The following is a 24,398-nucleotide window of genomic DNA, read 5'->3' as shown; positions in this document are numbered from 1 at the left end:
CGTTTGAATCCCCCACTGCGGTGGACTTCTGAAATCTTCGAGAGCCAAGTCCTCCTGAAGGCAGGTGGTGCCATACTGCGCACCCGCGTGTGCAGTATGGAGCGGCCCGTCTTCAGGAGCACTTGGACTTCTGAAGACTTCTGAAGCCTCCTTCAGCAGCAGAGAGAGAGCAGTATTTGACCTAGTTGTTTGAATACTGCTACTGGGGAGCCAGCACTGGAACGGGGACAAAGAGAGGAGAGGTAAGGCTCTATAGGACCCAGAGCCTTCCCTTTCCTTAGGAAAGTATCTGGCTGATTTTTTTATATTTATTCCTATAGACTTTAAGTTTCCCTTTCCCCACAAAAGTTAACAGATACTTACCTTAGTAGAGGTAAGTCTCTGGATGGTTAAATGGCTTCCCATGTCCTCCTTGACCCCACCACTGCTCGCCAGGACCTCTTGTTCTTTGCAACTATGCTTGCTCTCATCTGGGTACAAGCACAGCCATACTATGCAGGTGCCAGTACAATCTCTGCATAGCACTGAAACTTGGCACAGCTATAGCAGTAATGCACCCCGAATTACTTCTCCCTTCAAGTTACAATGACTCGGAAGTGAATAGTATTTAACAACTCCCCCCCCTCCCCCCCCCAACCAAAGTCAGTGATGTATCAAGTATTGTGATCAGCATTGTGCTACTGTGCAGGTGCAGGCCATACTTGCATATGCACAGTATAGCCATGCTTATGCACAGCTGGGGTGGTGACTACAAGAACATATTCAACCACTGGTAGGTCTTGTCAAATATGTTCAGCAGGTCTCAGTGCCGAATTGGCAGGGTCCAGAAGTATGGGCTTCCCTCTACTGAGGTAACTATCTATCTTTTTCTTCTTTTTTTGCGCTCACATGTGTACTTTAAAGCACACCTTAGTTGAATATAAAAAAAAGGCAATGGAGAGCCAAACATACTGGCACTACCGTACTGTGGATGTGGGTCCCGAAGTCAAACAGTATTCATCATCAGCTCCAGTAGCATGTTCTGGACACAGATCCTGTTTGTATGCATATGAATGGAGGGAAACATTCAGCACTGCTAAAGCTTTATTGATACAGTAACTTGAAAACAGCAGTTCATGCGGATGTAACTCACATATCAGATGGATACAGTGGCGGTTGGGCACTGCCTAGCCTGACAGCCATTTCACTTACAAAAGCTTTTTCCGAGGCTAAAACCATGCCCCGTGTAATGGAGATGCATCCTGAGATGCTGGTGATCGGGACAGGACCGGTCATGGAAAAGATCATCTCTGTGTTTTCACAGGAATGTGGGTTCCATAACCCTTACTCCTACTTACTCCTACTTGAGGTAAGACAGGTCCATTGTTCTGCCATGCGCTGCCAGAAAAAGGAGGGGTGGAAGAAAAGTAAGAGAAATGCGTTGATGGCAGACTGCCATTAGTAAGAATAAGTAATGAATAGAAAAAGTGAGGAGAAAAAAACTGTTAAAGCACTGCACTAGCACTAAATATTAAAAATCAGACCAGTGATCTCCCTTAAATATGCGAAAGGTCGCTGGGCTAAAAGACTTTGCAATTGAAGGAGGGAAAAGGTGAAAAAATAAATGGTATAGTCAGTTTATCTTACCTGACATGCTTTTCACCATGCATACACCGTCACACTCATCACCGGCAAGCTTACAAAGTGCCATTATGCCACGCCATGACATTACATTTTGCATAAAAAAATGTATATCTCAAAAAAGTGAGACACAAAAAAAGGTGGAAAAGAAGTAGAGAGAAAGGGAAGGGGGAAGTAAAAAGAGGGGGGCATGGAAGGAGATGGAAAAGGAAATTGGCAGGATGGACAGGGGAGGGAGAAAGGGGTTATGCATAAAAGAGGGGAAGGCTACCCATGAAATATCTGGCCTGCATGAGCCCTTCACTCATCCTTCATGCTTATCACACTAGGGTTCAAATCATGCTAATTCATCACAGTTATTAAGACCCAATGGTCTTGTTACTTCACTTCTAATGATGGGCCTATTCCACAGTAATTGTTGTGCCCTATCAACCCCCTCCTAGGTACTGGAACATGTAGGACTCCACCGAAAGTGACCCCTTCCCCCCTCAGTGCTGGATGTTACCCACAATTTACAGTATATGATAAAAGTTAGATCAGATGCTTACCTCCGCATATAGTACAGAGGTTTCCCATATCCTCATAGAGGCCACTATTCCAGGTCCCTTCTAATCTTCCCGTCACACTCCCAGACATCGAGTCCATGTAAGCTCAGTAGAAGGAAACCACTTGTACTTGGCATTTTTCCTCTGGGCTTTGGTGCTTTGTTCCACTGGGCATGTGCAGAGTTTACTTGTGCATGCCCAGTCTGGATGCACTCATCAATGTCCAGAAGCACAGCCAGAAGAAACCTATTTGAGTGGCACCATTCGAATAGGTATAGAGAAACCCTGGTCTGCAGGAAGACCAGGTAAGCCTCTGGACCATCCAGATGCTTCTCGCTACTAATTTACATTTGTAACTATTTTGGGACCCTTTAGGTTTCCTCAAGGCTCTCAGGTTATGCTGTGACATTAATGCGCAGAAGTGCTGAAATAAGTCTTCAGTCAATTTGAATGCCTGGACTCATTATGTCATCAAGCGGAGCTGTTGCAGGTCTTCTAAAAGCTAGGTTTTGGTCACATGACCTGGAATCTGGGCACTTCAATTTTTTTTCTTACACTTTGCAAACTACATTTTAGCATTTTGCTTAGGCCTAAGATGGCCATACACTTTTCAGTACCATTTCTTTTTTCAATTGATTTTTTATGATTGCTAATTATTTTACAACTGACTAAAGATCAATCTTTAAACAATGTTAGCCCTTTCTATTGATCATAATATTGCTTGCACATGTTTAAAACCACTTCAGTTTATTATCAATTAGACGTTTTGTCTGATCGAATGTCTAATTGGGCAACAAAAAAGTACAGTGTAGCTTTAGTCTGTCCTCAACTGCCTTTTAATCTCCTTGTTTGAAATCCATCATATGTGAAACGCTAAAAAAAAATGGGTTTTCCCTTTAAATGTTTGTACTTTTCTCAAGTGTTCTCTTTTTTTTCTTTTTCTTTTTAATGCAACATTCTATTTTTACATACAAGCACTATTTTTACAGTAATTTTTTTCAACATAAAGAAAAAAGTGTTATGTGATATTGGAAAATGAATGTCACATGTTACTGTTACTTAAATTGTACTGTAAATGTGTAAGGTTTCTCAGAAATAGGCATGCACACTCAAATTCAAAGGAAGGAAAAATAAGTCATCATCACAAAATGTGTCAGTTCCTTATTTAACATGTGGGTTTTTTTAAAATGGTAAGTCTAGAGTCAGTTATTACCACAGGACTCTAAGGGTGCGTACAGACATGCGACTATAGTCGTTTAAAACGATCGTTACCGACGGCATTGCCCGACGATCGTTCGTAAAAAGTGCACGAACGATCATTAAAACGACCGACCAACGAGATATGTCGTTGGTAAAGAACGATCCATTCTGCCAGATCTTTTCCAACGACCATCGTTCAAAAAGTAATGTCTGTACAACGATCGGTCGTTGATCGTTCGTTCTCAAAGCTTTGCACATGCTCAAACAGTTCTTTTTGACACTTGTGTTTGAAATCAGTTTATAAATCATGTTGCGCACGCAACGCTCGTTCCAAGAACGTTCGTACACGAACGATGTTCAAAGTAGCCTTTCTTCAAACGATCATCGTCCGATACCTCCTTTAACATCGTTCGTCGTTCACAACGAACGATCGTTATCGTATGTCTGTACGTACCCTAACACTTCCTTATAGAGACCGTCGCCTACTTACAAATGACTCAAGTTACAATTTTTCATACATAAAAACTAAATTGTCTCCATGTATAAAATATACATTACTGTTTTGATTTGTTTTTTGTTACATATTACAGAATTTTGTAAACACATTCACACTTGAGCGTTTTGTGGGCAATGTAGGCAAAACGCTCAAACACTAGCACTTTTGAAAGCGCTAGTGTAATTAAACTCTATGGGCCCATTCTTACTTGGGCGATTTTCTCTAATCGCCGCAAATCGCCCAAAAACGCGAAAGGCAAACGCCTCGCCTGCACCATTTTCAGGCGATTTCCTGGCGATAGCGTTTCAGTGTTATAGAAGCGCTAAATGCGATTGCAGAGATTTTTTCCGCTGAAAAATCACTCCTGCAAAACGCTGGCTGTAATGGCCAGCGTTTTGCAAATGCAAGTGTGAATGAGAGGTTTTCTAAACATTCCTAGCGTTTTTTGGAGCGTTTTTGTGTAGCAGATTTCAAATATTGTTACAGTAAAGCTGTTACTGAACAGCTTCTGTAACAAAAACGCCTGGAAAACAGCTCTGATCTAGCGTTTTTCGGAGCTGTTTTCCTCGCCTCAGAAATCTAAAAAATGCTGCAGCCCCCGAGTTTGCGTTTGTGGAAAAAACAAACCACTCTGGTGTGCAGCATCCCATTCACTTTCGTTAGCCAAGCGGTTTTCCCCCTGCAAGCATTTTAAAAAACACTCCAGAACCGCTCCGGTGTGCACCAGCCCTTAAAGGGCCGGTGCACACCAAAAACCTCTAGCAGATCCGCAAAACGCTAGAGCTTTTTGAAGCAGATTTTCAGAGCGATTCTAGGCATGTTTAGGCCCCATTCACACTAGAGCGTTTGGCAGCGAATTCGGCAAAACGCTCAAACGCTAGCGCTTTTTACAAGCGCTAGCATAATGAAACCCTATGGGTCCGTTCTTACTTGCCCGTTCTGGGCCGATTTGCGGCGATTAGCGCAAATCGCCTTAAAACAGGCAAAAATGCCAAACGCAAACGCGTAGCCAGCACCATTTTCAGGCGATTTCCAGGCGATCGCATTTCATTGCTATAGAAGCGCAAAGCGCGATCGCACCAAAATCGCTGCAGTCTTCAGTGATTTTTCAGAGTTAAATCGAATAGAATAGAGCGTGAATAGAGCCTTAAGCCCAGTGCACACTGAGCGGTTTTAGCAGCGATCCGCCAGCCGCATCCACCAGTGAAAACGCTTGGCTAATGTATTTCAATGGGATAGTGCACACCAGCAGTTTAAGGTTTTTTCCAAACCGCAAACGTGCCTCCTGCTGCACGTTTGCGGTTTTCAGAAGCATTTCGTCCTCAATGTAAAGTATAGGAAAAACACAAACCGCTGTGGAAAACGCCAGATCAGAGCAGTTTTCCAGGCGTTTTTGTTACAGAAGCTGTTCAGTAACAGCTTTTACTGTAACAGTATTTGTAATCTGCTACACAAAAACACTCTCAAAAATGCTAGGCATGTTTAGAAAACGTCTCTACACATGCCTAGAATAGCTCTGAAATCAGCTCCAAAAACCGCTAGCGTTTTGACGATCTACTAGCGGTTTTGGTGTGCACTGGGCCTTAGGGCCCTTTCACACTTAGGCGATTAGCGGGCGATTCCCGCTAATCGCTAAAGCGCTAGCGCTTTTTAAAGCGCTAGTGCTTAATTACTCTATGGCAGTGTTCTCACCACCGCCATTGTCGCCAATCACGGGTGTTCCGCGATTAACGCCAATCGCAAACGCGTAGCATGCAGCATTTTTTCCGCAATTCGGAAGCGATCATGGTACAGTGCTATTAAAGCGCTGACCACGATCGTGGAAGTGTGAACAGGGGTTTTACCGCACTAATCACTGTAAAATCACTGCGCAAAATGGTAGCTCTAAGCACTGCCGTTTGGCGATTATCAGTGACCCATTCACACTTGTGCGTTTTCAGAGCGATTTCAGCTTTGCTGAAAATCAATAGCGATTTGAAAAACGTGTGCACAATGAAAGTGTATGAAAGTGTTCTCATCTAAGCGTTTAGCGATTTGCTGAAAGTTGCATGCAGCGTTTTCTGAGCGATTCTGGAGCAATTAGCGATTCGATAAAAGTATTTGAATTGAACTAGAAATCGCAATACGCTAATCGCTGGAAAAATGCTCTCTATACAGTGAAAAATCGCTAGGAAAAACTCTAGTGTGAATGAGATTTTCTAAACATGCCTAGCGTTTTTTGGAGCGTTTTTGTGTAGCAGATTTCATACATTGTTACAGTAAAGCTGTTACTGAACAGCTCCTGTAACAAAAACGCTTGGAAAACCGCTCTGATTTAGCGTTTTTCAAAGTGGTTTTCCACTTTTCTATACTTAACATTGAGGCAGAAACATCTCAGAAATCTAAAAAAATGCTGCAGCCCCCGAGTTTGCGTTTGTGGAAAAAACAAACTGCTCTGGTGTGCACCAGCCCATTGAAATACATTACCCAAGCGGTTCTCAAACTGCTAGCGACGCGTTTTTAAAATCGCTCATGAACCGCTCTGGTGTGCACCAGCCCTAATACTGTACCTGAAAAGAATCAAATATTCAGGCAGGGAACACACTTGACTTTCAGTTTTCCGCGCGCGTTTTCCTGCATACTTTTTCTGCACACCAAGTGTGTTTCCATGCAGGAAAACGCGGGGTTTTTTTCACAGCAGCTGATGTAATTGATAGAGAAAACTGCCAAAATGTGCAGAATCAGGATGCAGAATGTCAGTTTTTTTTCTGCGTGCGAACAACACAGTAAGTGTGTACTAGCCCATTGATTAAAATGAGTTCTCAGTTTTTCTGTGCAGAAAACGCACACGAAAACAAGTGTGTTCCCTGCCTCAAGCTTGGCTTGCTAGTATTTAATTGGTCCTGTAGGTGGCAGTGCTCACAACAAATCCTCCACGTTCTGAGGTTATGCTTGGACATGTTCTCTTCCTGACAGAAAACTTCCTGATCCGCATCTGCAACACCAGCCTGTCTGGTAAGTGTCACGTAGCAGCAGCTTCTAGTAAGGGGCCGAATTACTGAAGATTTTCACCCTGTTTTAACGTAAATGTGAACCCTTTTAGCATGCTACAAGCAGAAAAAACAATGCATTAATACAGATAACAAGTTAATCTGGAAGAACGTGTTTGGAATGTTTTTTCTGCTTGTGCTGTAAAGTTATTGCAGAGGTAAAGTGAGGAATAAGAAAAGAGTTTTAATTGGTTAAAGGGAACCTGAGCCAGCAAGAAAATTGTTTCACTTACCTGGGGCTTACACCAGCCGCCTGCAGACGTCCTGTGCCCACGCCATCACTCACTGATCATCCGGTCCCCTGCCGTGGCTCAGTTTAGTTTTCGGTGACTGGCAGAGTGGCAGTTACCAAGCTAGTGTGCCTGGGCCGCCCTGGCCGAGTGTCCTTGATTATCAGCGGTGGCTCCAGCTTCAGATTGGGCTCAAAACGGGGCACAATGGCTGGCCAGCGGGGCTCACAGGGAAAATTTGCAGCTTACGAAGAGCGCTGCACTGAAAATGGGTGTGGTCATGATGTCATGTGGGCGGGTAAATATGAAGTAAATGCACATAATGACAGACAGCATTTTCCCCAGTAAATGCAAATAATGGCACACAGCGTTTCACCACTAAATGCACATAAGGAACAGTATTTCTACAGTAAATGCACAAAAATGACAGACAGCGTTTCCCCAGTAAATGCATGTAATGACAGACAGCGTTTCCCCAGTAAATGCATGTAATGACAGACAGCGTTTACCCAGTAAATGCATGTAATGACAGACAGCGTTTCCCCAGTAAATGCATGTAATGACAGACAGCGTTTCCCCAGTAAATGCACGTAATGACAGACAGCGTTTCCCCAGTAAATGCACGTAATGACAGACAGCATTTCCCCAGTAAATGCATGTAATGACAGACAGCCTTTCACCAGTAAATGCACATAATGAGAGACAGCCTGTGGGCTGGGTGGAAGGACTCAGGCCTGGCTGGTGGTGGTGGGCTGGGGGCCCCAGGGCAACTCAGGCCTGTCTGGTGGTAGGCTGGAGGCCACAGGCTCAGGCCTGGCTGGTGGTGGTGGGCTGAGGACCCCAAGGCAGCTCAGGTCTGGCTAGTGGTGGTGGGCTGGGGGCCCCAGGGCAATTCAGGCCTGTCTGGTGGTGGGCTGGAGGCCCCAGGCTTAGGCCTGGCTGGTGGTGGTGGGCTGGGGACCCCAGGGCAGCTCAGGTCTGGCTGGTGGTGATGGGCTGAGGGCCCAAGGGCAGCTCAGGCCTGCCTGGTGGTGGGATGGGCTGGAGGCCCCAGGCCTGTCTGGTGGTGGTGGGCTGGAGGCCCCAGGGCAACTCAGACCTGTCTGGTGGTGGACTGGAGGCCCCAGGCTCAGGCCTGGCTGGTGGTGGGCTGGGGACCCCAGGGCAGCTCAGGTCTGGCTGGTGGTGGGCTGGAGGCCCCAGGCTCAGGCCTGGCTGGTGATAGTGGGCTGGGGGCCCCAGGGCGGTGGTAGGCTGGAAGTGGAGGCCCCAGGCTCAGCCTAACTGGTTGTGGTAGGCTGGGGGCCCCAGGCTCAGCCTAACTGGTCGTGGTAGGCTGGGGGCCCCAGGCTCAGCCTAACTGGTGGTGGTTGGCTGGGGGTCCCAGGCTCAGCCTAACTGGTGGTAGTCGGCTGGGGGCCCCAGGCTCAGCCTAACTGGTGGTAGTCGGCTGGGGGCCCCAGGCTCAGCCTAACTGGTGGTGGTCGGCTAGGGGCTCCAGGCTCAGCCTAACTGGTAGTGGTCGGCTGGGGGCCCCAGGCTAACCCTAACTGGTGGTGGTTGGCTGGGGGCCCCAGGCTCAGCCTAACTGGTTGTGGTCGGCTGGGGGCCCTAGGCTCACATCAGCCTCACATTTAAAAAAAAAAAATCATTCAAGTCGGTAGTTGACTTCCCAGTGCCCACCCCACAGTAACCCACCTTGAGACTTGAGTCCTCCTCCTGCTGAGCTGTCAGTCAATGGTGTGGCTGGCTGGCTGCAATGCCACTGAGTCCCCGGACCCCGATGCTGCTGCTTGTAACGGGCGTTGGAGCGAAAAGCGGCAAGCCCCTCTGAGCTCACTCTCTGCCTCTGAAGCTGGACGGGCGGGTGAGCCAGGCAAGGCAAGATTGAGCGGCGCGCTGCACACTGCTACCTGTCACGTGACACAAAATTTACCATCACATACTTTCCCTTGCGGGCCGCTCTGTGCCTGGTAACCTGGTTGCGTGCCGTGAGTATACACACTGACAGTGTGTATAATTACCCAGGGCCAGCCCCCCTCCTCCTCCTCCTTCCTTCCGAATCTAAACCGCAGCCGAGTACATACTTGTGGCGGCCGCGGCCCGCGGGGGGCTTTAGGGGGGGGATGACAGGTTGACAGCTGGGGATGAAGCCTGGGTAAGCCCCAGTGTGGCGCCTCCTGCGCATGCGCATACTATATACGTACACATAGTACACGTACTGTGCATGTGCAGGATGGCCACAGGGCCAGGAGGGCAATTGAGGATGCGCGCAGCCAGTGCCACGCAAGTGCACTGGCGGAAGTTCCCGAAACCCAAACTGAGCCATGGTGGGTGACCGGACGATCGGTGAGCGACGGCATGGGCACAGGATGTCTGCAGGAACTGGTGGAAGTGTGAAGCATAGGGGGGGGGGGGGGTGTTACACTGGCAGAAAAAAACTTTGCACTTGCATTTATTTAACGGAACAGATTGAGACAGATGTAAATGGATCCTATACAAAACATTATGATCCATTCACATCACCAGTCCAATTGAAATGGGTCCATTCCGATGGGTGAAATGCAAGTTTGGATCCTATATGTTTTTTCCAGATCAGCCAGACGAAGCAGACAGTGATTGAATCAATGCTAGCCTATGAGAATGGACAAAGTCCGCTCTCACTAGTCTGCTCACCATGTACATTTTGCAAATTCTCACCTACCGCCATCCATGCAGGTCCTTCTGCCACTGCTTTTGCTATCCATTTGGTTCCCTGCATAGAAGAAACACAAGTCTACAGCTCCCAGAGCCCCAGCAAAAGCATCAGGTTTGGTTTGCAGTAGACCAATAGGAATTGTCCCTCATCAGGGAGGATTCTTGGATCGGTATACCGGCGTTTGTAGCATGCAGAGGACTTGAACGGTGGCAGTGGTGGAGGACGGCGAATGTGATGGTGAGGGTACCAAGTGGGTGGCGGCATGAAAAGGAACCGACGGAAGCAGCTGAAAAACTGATGCCATTGTAAGAAACTGATCAGTTTAAATGGAAAACAGTTACCGTATATACTCGGATACAAGTCGACCCCATGTATAAGTCGACCCCAATATTTGACCCTCAAAAGCTGGAATTTTCCAATTATTCATGTATAAGTCTACCCAGTAAAGTTAATGGCTGTACTTGGGGCAATAACCCCTCCTGGCCCAGCAAGTACAGCAAATAACTCACATGCAGCCATTAGCCCTCTCCTTGTAACTCCCTCCCACCCACCATCACCCATGGGAGCCGTCTGTCTGTTTCCCCCCACCCACCATCACCCATGGGAACCTCTGCTTGTATTTCCCCCCACCCACCATCACACATGGGAGCCTCTGCTTGTATTTCCCCCCACCCACCATCACACATGGGAGCCTCTGCTTGTATTTCCCCCCACCCTCCATCACCCATGGGAGCCTCTGCTTGTATTCCTCCCACCATCACCCATGGGAGCCTCTGCTTGTATTTCCCCCCACCCACCATCACCCATGGGAGCCTCTGCTTGTATTTCCCCCCACCCTCCATCACCCATGGGAGCCTCTGTTTGTATTCCCCCCACCCACCATCACCCATGGGAGCCTCTGCTTGTATTTCCCCCCACAGGAGCCTCTGCTTGTAATTCACGCCCCCCTCCCACCCACCATCATCCAAAGGGAGCCTCTGCTTGTATTTCCCCCCTCGTGCTGTGTAATCCTATGCAGAGTGATAAGCCCAGCAGAAGCCGTCACTCACCCTCAGCGGGCGCATCGTCCTCTCTTCTCCCTTCACTCGCGCTGCCGCTGATCTCCATGCTTAGCGTAGCTATGTCTTCTGACATCGGAAGGCGGGGCTACGCATCAGCGTGAGTGAAGGGAGGACGGTGCGCCCGCTGATGGTGAGTGACGGCTTCTGCTGCGCTAATCACGCTGCATAGGATTACACAGCGCGAAGGGGGAAATAGATGCAGAGGCTCCCTTTGGATGATGGTGGGTGGGAGGGAGGGGGAAATTTTAGCACACCAAGGAAATTGCAGCACAGCCAGGAGGAAGAGCGAGACCCCCCCCCCCATACCAGCTATAAGTGGAGAACTTTAGGACTACTCGAGTATAAGGCGACCCCCCCACTTTTATATAGTGAGTCAGTCCTAAATTTCTCGACTTATAGCCGAGGATATACGGTAATCTTTTACAGAATCACTTTATCGTCTAGTTCACTGTCAAATCAGCCTAATGCTGGGGATACACGGTTCGTTTATGCGCTGGTATCGAGCCAGCGGCTCGATGCCGGCGCGTAACCGCTCGTCTGCGCAGATCAATTCCCGCTTGTCCCCACGGGCGCTTATCAGCGCTTCGTTTTTTTCTATTGTCCGCCCGCGGGGATCGAGCGCGGTCAGTGGTGCTCAGCAGAGCTCGAATATTCGAGTAGCTCGAATATTCGAGCTCTTTTTCAGCTATTCGAGCTTGAATACCGAGCTCGAATAGCTGCAGCTATTCGAATGGGCTATTCGAGTGAACTCGAATAGCCCACTCACTATTCGAGCAAACAGCGCTATTCGAGCTCGAATACCGAGCTCGAATAGCGTCATAGCCCAGATTGATGTCCTTAGAGCCAATCAGAGGGCTCCCAGGCCCTCTGACGACAGCCAATCACAGAGGGGGACCCTGGCCAGCCCCTAGCCTCTAAATAGCGGCCGCCATGTTAGGTTTTTCCGTCCTTGCCTGACTTTGTACAGAGAGAGATCTGCTCCTTTGTGCTTTGGCTTAGCAAGTGCTCTATAGTGGTCAACTACCTAGCGTTTTTGCTCACATACACCTGCTCTATACACCTATATTGTTGTTAGCTAGATAGAGATTGTATTTTAGTTAGTAGCTTGTGTGTTACATAGAGACAGGCAGCTGCTGCAGGCAAGCTTACACAGCTTTAGGCCTCAGGGCCTTGCCTGTGTGGGCAGCTGTCCTCCTGTCCTCTGCTAGTTTATTTCTGATCTATACCAGTTTTTCTGCTGTTTATTCTACCCTGTCTTGTCCTTTACTTACTGATTGATTATTGTATTTTGTATACTGTACTAGGGACACTCACTGTTACTGTTCATAGCTCCTGCGTGTGTGTGTGCGTGCACTGTCTGTACAGTACACAGTATACCCTTCTACTGAATCATCTGATTACTACTGAATCTGATTATTGTATTTTCTAGTTCTTACTGTACTAGGGAGGGACACTCAGTCACTGTTCATAGGCTAGCTCCTGCGTGTGTGTGTGCGTGCACTGTCTGTAGTGTACACACACTCTATTTCCTTCTACTGAATCTGATTACTACTGATTATTGTATTTTCTAGTTAGTGTACTAGGGGACACACTCACTGTTCACTGTTCACACTTACTGATTCCTAATTATTGTATTTTGTATTTGTACTGTACTAGTAATCACTTAGCGATCTAATCACTTAGTGATTAGTGTCACCTCACCCACCAACCCACTCCATTAAAGTACCCCACTTTTTCACCCGCCCTTTTAAAAAACGTTTTTGTTTACGCCCAAAACATCTAAGATGTCTGGAAGTGGCAGCCAGCGCGGTTTGGGCAAGGGGAAGGGCAGCAAGGGAATCAGGAGGAGAGGGAGCAGCATTGTGGCACGCCGCGGCCGCGCACAGTTCCGCAGCAGCAGCAGCTGCGTCAGTGGCTAACATTCCGCCTATAGCCACTGGCCGTGGACGCCTTGGGCACCACCCAGCAGGAGCAACTCACGCTGCAGAGACACAGCAGCAGCAGCGTGTAGTACCTGCTCCTATTTTCCTACAGCCGGGTCGGAAACGTCCCATTGAGGAAAAGGATGCAGCCACTGTGGTGCAACTGATGACGGAGGATGAGCAGCCCGCCATCAGCTCTGCATCCGAGGCCTCCACCCTCACCACCACCACCACCACCACCCCTGTTCACAGCAGCCGCCCAGCAGGGCCTGGGGAGGAGGCCAGTTCACAGTCAGTTGGCGATCTGTCATTCAACAGTCTTTTGACCCCAGGCATCATGAGTCAATTGTCTGCTGTTGGCGATTTGGAGGAGGAGATGCTGATGGGCACTTTGGGGGATGAGGGATTGGACAGCAAGACTGTGGCGACAGTCAAGCAGCCCATCCATGCATCAGGAGAGGAGTTTGGGGAGTCATCATCCCAGCAGGACATGTTTCAGGAGGGGGAGGATGATGATGATGACGTGGCGACAGACAAAGACTGGGTGCCACCACCACCAGCACCTGGGGATGTCATCATCAGCAGCTCTGAGGAGGAGGAGGAGGATGCGCTTGTGGGCCTTGCAAGGAGGCGCATCATTGCAAGCATTGGCAGCAGTAGGCAGGTCCCACAGCCTGCTGGTGTCTCAGGCTCAGCAGCAGCAGCAGCAGCATCTGCCAGTACCACCACCAGCCGCACCCAAGCCCCCCCCCCCCCCCCAACCACCACATGGAGACAGGCAGCAGCGGCTCCAGGTCGTAGGGGGCTTTTCTTGTCACCAATCTGGCAATTTTTCACCATGCCCACAGTTGACAGCAAGTACGCCACTTGCAACCACTGTCAGCGGAAGTTGAGCAGAGGTGCAGACCCCTTAAAGTTCAGCACCAGCTCTCTCATCAACCATCTTGCTGCTAAACATTACCACCAGCATGAGGAGTTCCAGAGGCTGAAGGCATCTGGTGCTGGCAGTGGCACCACACCCATCACTGCACAGCCTTCAGCAGCAGCAGCAACAGCAGCCACCCGCCCTCCTGCTCCTCCAGCAGCACCAGCAGGAGTGAGGAAACGCACTGCTCCTCCCCCCTCTGCAACTCCTGCCGCCGACACTGAGGCCTGTTCTGGCAGCCAGTCCTCAGTGGCCTCCTCTGCTGTCTCCACTGGTTCCCGTGCTAGCAAAAGGCAACTCCAGAGCCTTTTGAGCGAGTCCTTCCAGGGGGTGGTTAGGGCTCTGCCTCCCAGCAGCCGTCGCGTGCGTCAGCTGAACGGCTTGCTGGCACGGGCCATGTGCTCCCAACTCCTGCCGTACACGCTCGTGCAGGAGGGGAGCGACATGCGTGAGCTGCTTGCTTGTGCAGCCCCAGACTGGCAGCTCCCCAGCAGACACTTCTTCGCCTGCCAGGTCATGCCTGCACTGCACCGCTTTGTCATGGCCAATGTGGAGCGAGGGCTGGAGCACGCGGTTGGTGAAAGGGTCCACGTCACCATGGACTCCTGGAGCAGCCGCTTCGGGACAGGCCGCTACCTGTCCTTCACTGTCCACTGGGTCAGCTTGGTGGAAGGGGGTGAGGATGGGAGAGCAGCAGCGGGCACAGCAGCAGCAGCAACACAGTGGGTGGTGCCACCCCGCAGGGTCAGGGGAACTGCAGCAGGTTCCTCCAATCCTCTGCCATCCTCCGGCACACCTGGCCAAACCCCCCGCCTCAGCAGCAGCGTGAAGCCACGCCACTGCCAAGCGCTGCTGCAGTTGGTCAGCCTTGGGAAGCCCAAACTGACGGCAACCCATGTGTTGGCCAAACTCCAGGAGCAGGAGAGGATTTGGCTGACCCCCAGAGGCCTCAGAGTCGGAGAGGTGGTGGCCGACAATGGGGCCAATCTGGTTGCTGCGATCGACAGGGGAAACCTGACCCACATCCCCTGTCTTGCCCACATGCTGAACCTGGTGGTGCAGAAGTTCTTGCGCACCTACCAGGGGATGGGCGAACTGCTCGAAACGGCAAGGAATGTTGTGCGTCACTTCCGGCGCTTGCCTGCAGCCTCTGCGAGCCTGGAAGACGTGCAAAAGGAGCTGGAGCTGCCACGCCTTCGGCTGATCCTTGACGTTCCAACTCGCTGGAACTCCACCCTGGCGATGTTGGAGCGTCTGGTTGAACAGAAGCACGCTGTCAACCAGTACCTTGCCCTGGCCACTGTGTCCACCGCTCAGAAAAGGGACAAGACCAGCAACATCCCGTCCATCGTCCCCGATGACGACTGGGGGCACATGCAGCAGGTGTGCTTAGTGCTGGCTCCCTTTCTGCAGGTCACCAACATGGTGAGCAGGGACCATGCTATGGTATGCGAGTGGGTGCCCCTGGTTTGTCTGCTGAACAGGGCCCTCGATGCTTCGCTGGAACAGGGAGCGGCAGCCTTGGCCCAGCAGGAGCGGCATGCAGCTGCACAGTCCACCTCTGAGGGGGAGGAGGAGGACTTGGTGGAGGTCCCTGACCTTGCTGCTGATGAGGGGGATCAGCACAGTGCAGCTGAGTTGGTGCGGGGGTGGAGAGAGAATGAGGCGGCAGAGGAGGAGGATAAGGACAGCACTGCCGTCAATGTGCCAGCAGACGTGGCCCGCCTCTTCCCAATGGCAGCGCACATGCTGACGTGCCTGCGCAAGGACCCCAGGGTGATCCAGATGAAGCAGAGGGAGGACATCTTGTGATATTATTTTTAGAGGTGTCCGGGTTGAAAACTGTGATGTCCCAGTTGTGTATTGGACACGATGTGGGCTTCACGACCGCTGTCTGGAACCTCATGCTGTGTATTTACGGCCTGGTACCACCGCTAGGTACCACAGCCTATTATGTCTCGCTGCCTGCCTCATTGACTGCCTGCTGCCACACAATCATCCTCCTCCTGCTGCTGCTCTTGCTGAATTTACCTCCTGCTGTCTGTGTGTTTCCACTGCCAGGGAGCACATACAATGGCGCTTCCACCATGCGCCACCAGCTATTACCCTCAAAAATAGCTGCATTTCTTTAAAAAAAAAATATATAGAAGAGAAATAAGTGAAGAAGAAGAAGACGATATAGAAGAAGAAGAAGATATAGAAAAAGAAGAAGAAGATGAAGGAGAAGAAGAAGAAGATATAGAAAAAGAAGAAGAAGAAGAAATAGAAAAATAATAATAAGAAGAAGAAGATATAGAAAAAGAAGATATAGAAAAAGAAGATATAGAAGAAGATGAAGAAGAAGAAGAAGAAGATGAAGAAGAAATAGAAGAAGAAGAAGAAGAAGATATAGAAGAAGAAGATATAGAAGAAGAAGAAGATATAGAAGAAGAAGATATAAAAGAAGAAGAAGAAGATATAGAAGAAGAAGATATAGAAGAAGAAGAAGAGGATATAGAAGAAGAAGAAGAAGAAGAAGAAGAAGAAGATATACAAGATACAGAAGAAGAAGAAGAAGTATATACACTACTGAACAGAATTTTGGACACAACTTCTCTTTCCACCTTTTTTGTTTTTTTAAAAAAACATCCCCACATAATCACTTGCTGTTGTTACTTGGAAAAAAAGATGTTTCTTGCATCATTCACCCCCAAAACAAGTGTTGGAAGCTAATTAAGGCCAAATCGAATAGTCAGCTCGAATAATGAGCTCGAATACCGACTCGAATAGTGAGCTCGAATTTCGAGGTCGAATCGAATAGTAAAAAATATTCGACTCGAATATTCGACTGACCTCGAATAATTTACTATTCGAATTCGACCTAACTCTAGTAATAAAAAGGGGTATCCGAGCATCCCTGAGCGCGGTATCGATCCGCCACGGTGATTGGACAGGTTGGATCTTATCAATCGAGCCATCAGCGGCTCGATTGATAAGAACTATCTAACCGTGTATGCCCAGCATAAGAGAATCAAATGTAGATACACATTAATAACGTAGTTATTATTCCTTACAGCAGCTGCCAGTGGGCAGCCTCCTTGTCCACCCCTCTCATCTCCATAGGAAATACTGCATGACAGAGAAAAAGTTGGGAAACAGTCACCTGAACCAATCACAAACAACCCAACCTATTCCATTTATTTCAGAAAGGCCTGTCATAATGCTGTTATCAGTGGGGTTTCATCCTTCTTACTATATCCTATACATTTTATTCCATTATCCCTTTTTTCAGTATGGTACAGTACAAACTGAAACTAAATCTAATGTTTATACTGTGTATTTAATATTTATCATGGGCAGCCCAAAAGGCAAGCTCCAAGATTGCAAATAGAATCTCTGTGCTGCAATAAGTATTTCATAAGATGCACGAAAACTGCGTTGATACAGTATTTGTGAGGTTGTAAAAATATGGTGGTGCGCTACTAAAACCACGCAGAATTAATACACTAAAACCACAACAGCTACGCACAGATGTTCCTGTGATCCACAAACAGGGGCGTAACTAGAAATCACTGTGCCCCGCTGCGAAAATTTAGATGCCCCCCCCCCCCATCGGGGCCAAATAATCGTAATGGGGCAGTGCTGCACTATAAAATAATTGTAATGGGGCAGCGTTTCACCATAAAATAATCGTAAAGTGGGCAGCATTCACCAGAAAATTGTAATGTGGGCAGCAGTGACCAGAAAATAATCGTAAAGTGGGCAGCAGTCGCCAGAAAAATCGCGATGTGGGCAGCAGTCACCAGAAAATCGCAGTGTGGACAGCAGTCACCAGAAAATCGCAATGTGGGCAGCGTTCACCAGAAAATCGTACAGTGGGCAGCAGTCACCAGAAAATCATACAGTGGGCAGCAGTTATTAGAATAAAATGCACCTGTAAAACCAAAAAAAACCAATTCACTCACCTGGCAGAAGTCTCCTCTCCCGGCCGACCTCTTGTGCGCAGATTCCCCGACGATCCTCCTGCAGCACATCTCCCGCCCTGACAGGCAGAGAGCAGGGCTATGGCAAGATGGCGCCCGAAGCCCTGTACTGGAAACACAAATAGTTTCCAGTGCAGCAGGGCTTTGGCAGCCATCTTCCCGTAGCCCTGCTCTGCCTCCTGGGAGACTGCGGGCTGCGGGGTATAAACTGGCGCAGCGTCTATTAGACACCGCGGCCAGTTCAACACCTGGCTGGGGGGTCCCAGGATGGGGCGGGCGGCAGCGCTCCCCCTGCACATGGCTGGTGGGTCCGAGGGAGGCCCCGGGCCCCCTGCGGCTGATGGGGTCGCATCCCCGGTAGTTACGCGGGTGTCCACAAAGTTCTTATGGTGCCCATACATGGTACAAATTTTTTTTTTTTCAATTAGATAATTTCATTTGATTATTCCTTTAAATCGAATATAAAGATTTTTCCAACATGTCCAATCGGATTTTTATTGAAAAAATCAGGAGAATGTTCCTTCTTGATCGAAAAAAAAAGGATTCTTTTCAATTCATTTTATTCGAATAAAAGGGAAAATTGAAAATGTTATTGTACTGTGTTTGGGCACCATTATTTGCATTGGGAATTGTACCTTTAGGTTGAAGACAGTTTAGTTCTAACTTTCCAGCTGGAGGCAGTCATAACTTCCTGCTTCAGTGAGATACCACCACCACGCCCCAAGCAGTGAGCACTCACCGTAATACATTGAACATCTGTTAGATGGCTCCTCAGTACCTAAGGGGTCATCTGGCCGCCCCCTCCCCCTGTCTTCCAGGAAAAAAAACGTAGCTGCTGTCTCTCACTAGTGACACGGGATCATCACACCTTAAAATCAAACATAATTGTGGCCACTGTAGCGTAAAATTGTAAAAACACTTTAATTTCAAAAGAAATGCATACTTACAAACACATCCATAGTAACAGACATAGGGCTTGATTCACTAAGACAAATAGCATGCCTTATCAAAGTTAATATGCCTTATCAGAGTAGCATAGCAAGTTCTACGAACCCGCAGGGACTCAGGGCAGGACGAGTGGAGCCCTCGTCAATGCCAATTAACTGTCATAAGTTCGCTATGCTAATCCGATAAGGCGTGTTAACCTTTGATAACAAAAATCTATTAACCCTTCGCACTCTCGCATGCAAATTTTCAAACAAATGCATTCACAGATTCACTCATCCAGGCACAACTGTTATCCCTACAGCTACGGTAAGTTAAAAGCCGGGGTTTTAGTTCACAGAAGAATGCATTCTTATGCTTAGTCACCTATACTGTGCAGAAGTACCCAGGTAAACATAGGTGTCCTAACTCTGGCCCTGTAACATGCATAGTGCAGACATGCAAACACATTCATTGCATCAAACCTATCAATGGATTAGGAGCACACATCCTGACGCCCTCTCCTGGGACAGACAGTGCATCTTACCAATCGCACAAGGGAGCTAACGTTATGTGTCCATGTGCACCATGCACATACACCAGCATAAGCTGTGTGTATGCTGACAAACACATACAGGGGAAGGAGGGAGTGCACTAAATTAGACCCTAGCCACAGGGGTCAGTAGCAAGAAAAAAATACATATATCCAGGCACATCGCCTCTAGTTAGGACATTAAATAAATTATTAAGGAAAGGGAGGTGCTGAAGGGGGTGTGGCTAAAAAACATCAAAAATCTATTAACCCTTTGCATTCTCGCAGGGCACTGTGGCTAGGGTCTAATTCAGTGCACTCCCTCCTTCCCCTGTATGTGTTTGTCAGCATACACACAGCTTATGCTGGTGTATGCGCATGGTGCACATGGACACATAACGTTAGCTCCCTTGTGCGATTGGTAAGATGCACTGTCTGTCCCAGGAGAGGACGTCAGGATGTGTCCTCCTAATCCATTGATAGGTTTGATGCAATGAATGTGTTTGCATGTCTGCACTATGCATGTTACAGGGTCAGAGTTAGGACACCTATGTTTACCTGGGTACTTCTGCGCAGTATAGGTGACTAAGCATAAGAATGCATTCTTCTGTGAGCTAAAACCCCGGCTTTTAACTTACCGTAGCTGTAGGGATAACAGTTGTGCCTGGATGAGTGAATCTGTGAATGCATTTGTTTGAACATTTGCATGCGAGAGTGCGAAGGGTTAATAGATTTTTGCTGTTTTCTATCCACACCCCCTTCAGCACCTCCCTTTCCTTAATAATTTATTTAATGTCCTAACTAGAGTTGATGTGTCTGGATATATGTATTTTTTTTTTTAACCTTTGATAAGGTGTGTTATCTGTGATAAGGCATGCTATTTGTCTTAGTGATTAAAGCCCATAGAGTTTTATCAGGCCCTACCCTGTGCGTTGCATGCTGGGCCGGCTTCACTGCGCCATATGTTCTGCCATCTCCCTCCTCATCCACGTCTACCCTGACCGCGTGTCCTGCTTGACAAGTTTTGTTGCTATAGTGACCCCTCAGAAGCTTGACTAGTTTGGTCTCTTTAACTTCTGAGGGGTCGTTATAGCGACAAAGCTAATGATTTAGAGGGCAAAAGCCTAGATTTAGAGGGCAAAAACCAGGGGAAAAAAATGATAAACTAAACCTGGTGCGTCCATATTTCAGTAGCGTCTTGTACATGACCTCCCACAAATGGTGTCCTCTTGTGTCCCCAATGTGTCCTCCTATGTCCCCCATGCCACCTCCTGTCTCCCCCATGCCTCCTCCTGTCTCCCCCATGTGCCCTCCTCTCTCCCGCATGCATCCTCCTGTCTCCCCCATGCATCCTTCTGTCTCCCCAAAATTAACTCCTGTCTCCCCCAAGTGTCGTACCCATGCCTTCTCCTGTCTCCCTCATGTGTCCTACTGTCTCCTTCAAGTGTCCTCCGGTCTTCCCCATGTCTTCTCCGGTCTACCCCATGTGTCCTCTGGTCTCCTACTTTGTCCCCGCTGTGCCTGGCTCCCTACACCCCCCTTCCCTCCCACATGCCTCTCCTTCGTTCCCCACTGGCTTACCTCATCCATCATGCCCGCGGCGGTTGCAGACATTCTCTTCTTTGTGCAGCTTCCTCTAGTGTCAGCTTCAAATGACACGTAATCACTGGCAAATACATACAAAGTTAATATGTGGCTTGAGATCACTAAAATTGGTACATATAAAAAATTACAGCAAAATAAGAAACAATAGGAGGAGGTCCCTGCCCTTGCGAGCTTACTATCTAGATTGGCTGGCTGTCCTGCTGATTCTCTGCCTATAATACTTTTAGCCATAGACCCTGAACAAGTATGAAGATTAGCAATAAGGAGAACAGAGGCGCTAGCAGGATAAAAGTAGATAAAACCTTTTTAAATTTGCTTGGAGGAAGTGGTGGACTTACCTCCATAAAGCAGACACGAAAGACTGTCTGAAGATAAATACATACATTTATTGTAAAGTACCCCAGGGATGGAATGTGTTTTGCAGGCTAAGCCCGCTTCATCAGACAATAAGATGGGGACAACAACAGCAATTTGGATACAGCAAATGTAGGCAGAGGCGCTACACTTGCTGTATCCGAATTGCTGTAGTTGTCCCCATCTTATTGCCTGATGAAGCGGGCTTAGCCTGCAAAACACATTCCATCCCTGGGGTACTTTACAATAAATGTATGTATTTATCTTCAGACAGTCTTTCGTGTCTGCTGTATGGAGGTAAGTCCACCACCTCCTCCAAGCAAATTTTAAAGGTTTTATCTACTTTTCTCCTGCTGGCACCTCTGTTCTCCTTATTGCAAAACTGAGTCCACCCCTTGGTGGAGGGGTGACCTACCCCTTTCTTCCAATCTACAGAGAGCGACTTCTTAATCCTGAGTGAGGACAGGTTTATTCTCCTCACCTGCCTACGAAGTGGTTGCCTATGTGGTAACCCATGTTTGTGAGTATAATTGTCTCACTTATCATTATCTACATTTGTTTCTGACAAACTACACCATATTGGGCTCTTGGTTTCTATCCTCTTTAAAGAAAACCCGAGGTGGGTTTGAAGAATGTTATCTGCATACAGAGGCTGGATCTGCCTATATAGCCCAGCCTCTGTTGCTATCCCAAAACCCCCTAAGGTCCCCATGCACTCTACAATCCCTCATAAATCACAGCCACGCTGCTAACACACAGCTTGTCAGAGCGGGCTGTGTTTATAGTGTCAGTCTGCTGCTCTCCCCGCCTCCTGCAGAACTCTGGTCCCCGCATGTGTCCCTCCCCTCCCCGCTGATTGGAGGGAAGGGACGGGGGCAGGGACTGGAGCTATGCAGGAGGCGGGGGAGCAGCTGAGACTGACACTACAGATGTAAACAGCCCGCACAGCGCGGCTGTGATTTATGAGGTATTGAAGAGTGCAGGGGGACCTTAGGGGGATTTGGGATAGCAACAGAGGCTGGGCTCTATAGGCAGACCCAGCCTCTGTATACAGATAACATTCTTTAAACACACTTTAGGTTCTCTTTAAGCATGAAGATTAGCTGTTTCAGATGTAAGTCTGGCTGGATTAGCCACGTGCTTGTTTCACACCTCTATTGAGGCGAGTGCCCTTTTGGGGCACTTTTTTCCGCTGCAGGTACACTTTTAAAGGAAATAAATATGGCAGCCACCATATCCGTCTAAAGATAGCCATACATCAATAGATTATATGGGCAGATTTGAGAGAGAGACAAATTTATCTCTTATCGAATCTGACCTTTTAGCATGAAATCTTCAGGGAAAGTAAGGGCCCCAGTTTAATGTACCTAGGGCTTCTTTCAGCCTCTTGTAGTCATCCCTTGCTGTCTTTCTGCTCCTCTACAGGGCCGAATTTCGTCAAAGGCCACATAGGCCAGTGCCTAGGGTGCCTGGGAAGCTGGGGTGTTAGTGGTCAGGGGTAACCCTGGGTAGGGTTAGTCACCTGCCTGTCATGTGACTGCCGCCCCTCACTACTAGCCCTTCTGCTGCTGCTCCGCCTCTCCCCCTTCCCAAAGTTCAGGTCCCCCCTTTGATCGCTTGCCACTACGCTGTCGGCATAGTTACTCATGCCTCAGATGAGCTGGGATCCGTAATAAAGCTGAGACAGGCAGCTGTGCCCAGGCCAATATGTATCAGCTGATACATACTGGCCTGGGCCCTGCTGCCTGTCTCTGCTTCATTACAGATTACCACTCATCTGAGGTGTGAGTAACTATGCTGACAGTGTAGTGGCAAGCGATCTAAGGGGGGACCCGAACTTTCAAAAAGGGGAGAGGTGGAGCAATGGCAGCAGGGCTAGTAAGCGGCAGAATGGGGAGAAGACAGCTGCCTATACTCGGGGTGCAGGCTACCTATACTGTGGGGAAGCTACATATACTGGGTGGATATCTACCTATACTGGGGGACATCTACCTATACTGGGGGGACAACTACCTATACTGGGGGGCAGCTACCTATATTGGGGGTGCTGGCTACCTTAACTAGGGAGACAGCTACCTATACTGGGGGTGCAGGCTACCTATACTGGGGGGGGGGGGGGAGGCAGCTACCTATACTGTGGGGAAAGCTACTTATACTGAAAGGGCAAATACCTATACAGGGGGGGGGGGGGTCAGCTACCTATACTGGAGGGACATCTACCTACACTGAGGGGACATCTACCTGTACTGGGGGGATAGCAACCTATACAGGGGGACAGGCTACCTATACCTGGGGGACAGGCTACCTATCCCTGAGGGACAGCCACCTATGCAGGGGGACAGCTACCCATACTAAATGAGGGGAAAAGGCTTCCTATACTGGTGGGCAGCTACCTATACTGGGGGGGACATCTACCTATACTGGGGGGACAGCCACCTATACTGGGCGCTGCAACCTATACTAGTGTGTGTGTGTGTGTAGGGGGGTGTAGAGAAATGCTATAGGTCAGGGTGACTGGTTATAGTGGGCCTTGGGCGGTAAAAAGTACAAATCCGGCCCTGCTCCTCTCCCTCCAGCTGCTGTCCTCTCCAAAAGCCGCAATCAGGCTCCCATGGCCGGGAGTGTTCTGCACTTCGTAGTTCAACAAAATTGCAGTATCCAGCGACTGGCTGAGTAGGACAGATTTTGGAGGAGCACAGCAGCTGAAGGGTGAAAGACAGTGAGGGACCATGATGACTACAGGGGTCAGACAGAAGCCCTAGGTAAGATGTCACTTTAGGTTCCCTTTAAGGGGCAAAATATACCTAGGCAGCATAGGAATAGTCAGTTCTGAAAGGTGATGTGTTGACAGCTAGAAAATTGGGCAAGTATAAGCAGGGCCAGGACAAGGCTCTCCAGCACCCAAGGTCGCAGTGTGCCCCCATCTTCCAAGATTGTACAATCAAGGCTATCATTTATGGGTAACTTTACTTTTCATAGGGAAACCTATTCGCAGACCAGTCTCAGTTCCGATGCTGACTCCTTTACAGCACTGGATAAGTTCATTGGGCATGTGAGTGTCAAAACTAGACAGCAGAACAATGGAAAGAGGTTGCTTGGAATGCTGAATCATTTGTCCAGTTCATGGAGGCCCCACCTTACAGCTCACTGGACCTAAAGGTTCTGCTGCTAACGTCTTAATACCAGATAAAACAAGACACCTTTAAAAATCTTGCATAGTGCGTGACTTAATTGGTCAGATGCTGACCTAAGGGGAACCTACAGAATATTAGGCAGATGTTTTTTATGTATTAGC

General features: G+C 48.5%; 1 protein-coding gene across 1 annotated transcript in view; it reads left to right on the top strand.

Moving 5' to 3' along the window:
* Positions 1 to 6,813: 6,813 nt before the first annotated feature.
* Positions 6,814 to 24,398, top strand: part of LOC137532688 (NACHT, LRR and PYD domains-containing protein 6-like) — a 138,507-nt gene continuing 120,922 nt past the window's right edge. Inside the window, exon 1 of the mRNA XM_068253504.1 lies at positions 6,814 to 6,855. The gene's annotated coding sequence lies outside the window, so the exon portion shown is untranslated. The remainder of the gene's footprint in view (positions 6,856 to 24,398) is intronic.

This window comes from Hyperolius riggenbachi, chromosome 9 (genome assembly GCF_040937935.1).
Source record: "Hyperolius riggenbachi isolate aHypRig1 chromosome 9, aHypRig1.pri, whole genome shotgun sequence".
Classification (NCBI taxonomy): Eukaryota; Metazoa; Chordata; class Amphibia; order Anura; family Hyperoliidae; genus Hyperolius; species Hyperolius riggenbachi.
This window is presented reverse-complemented; position numbering and strand designations above follow the sequence as displayed.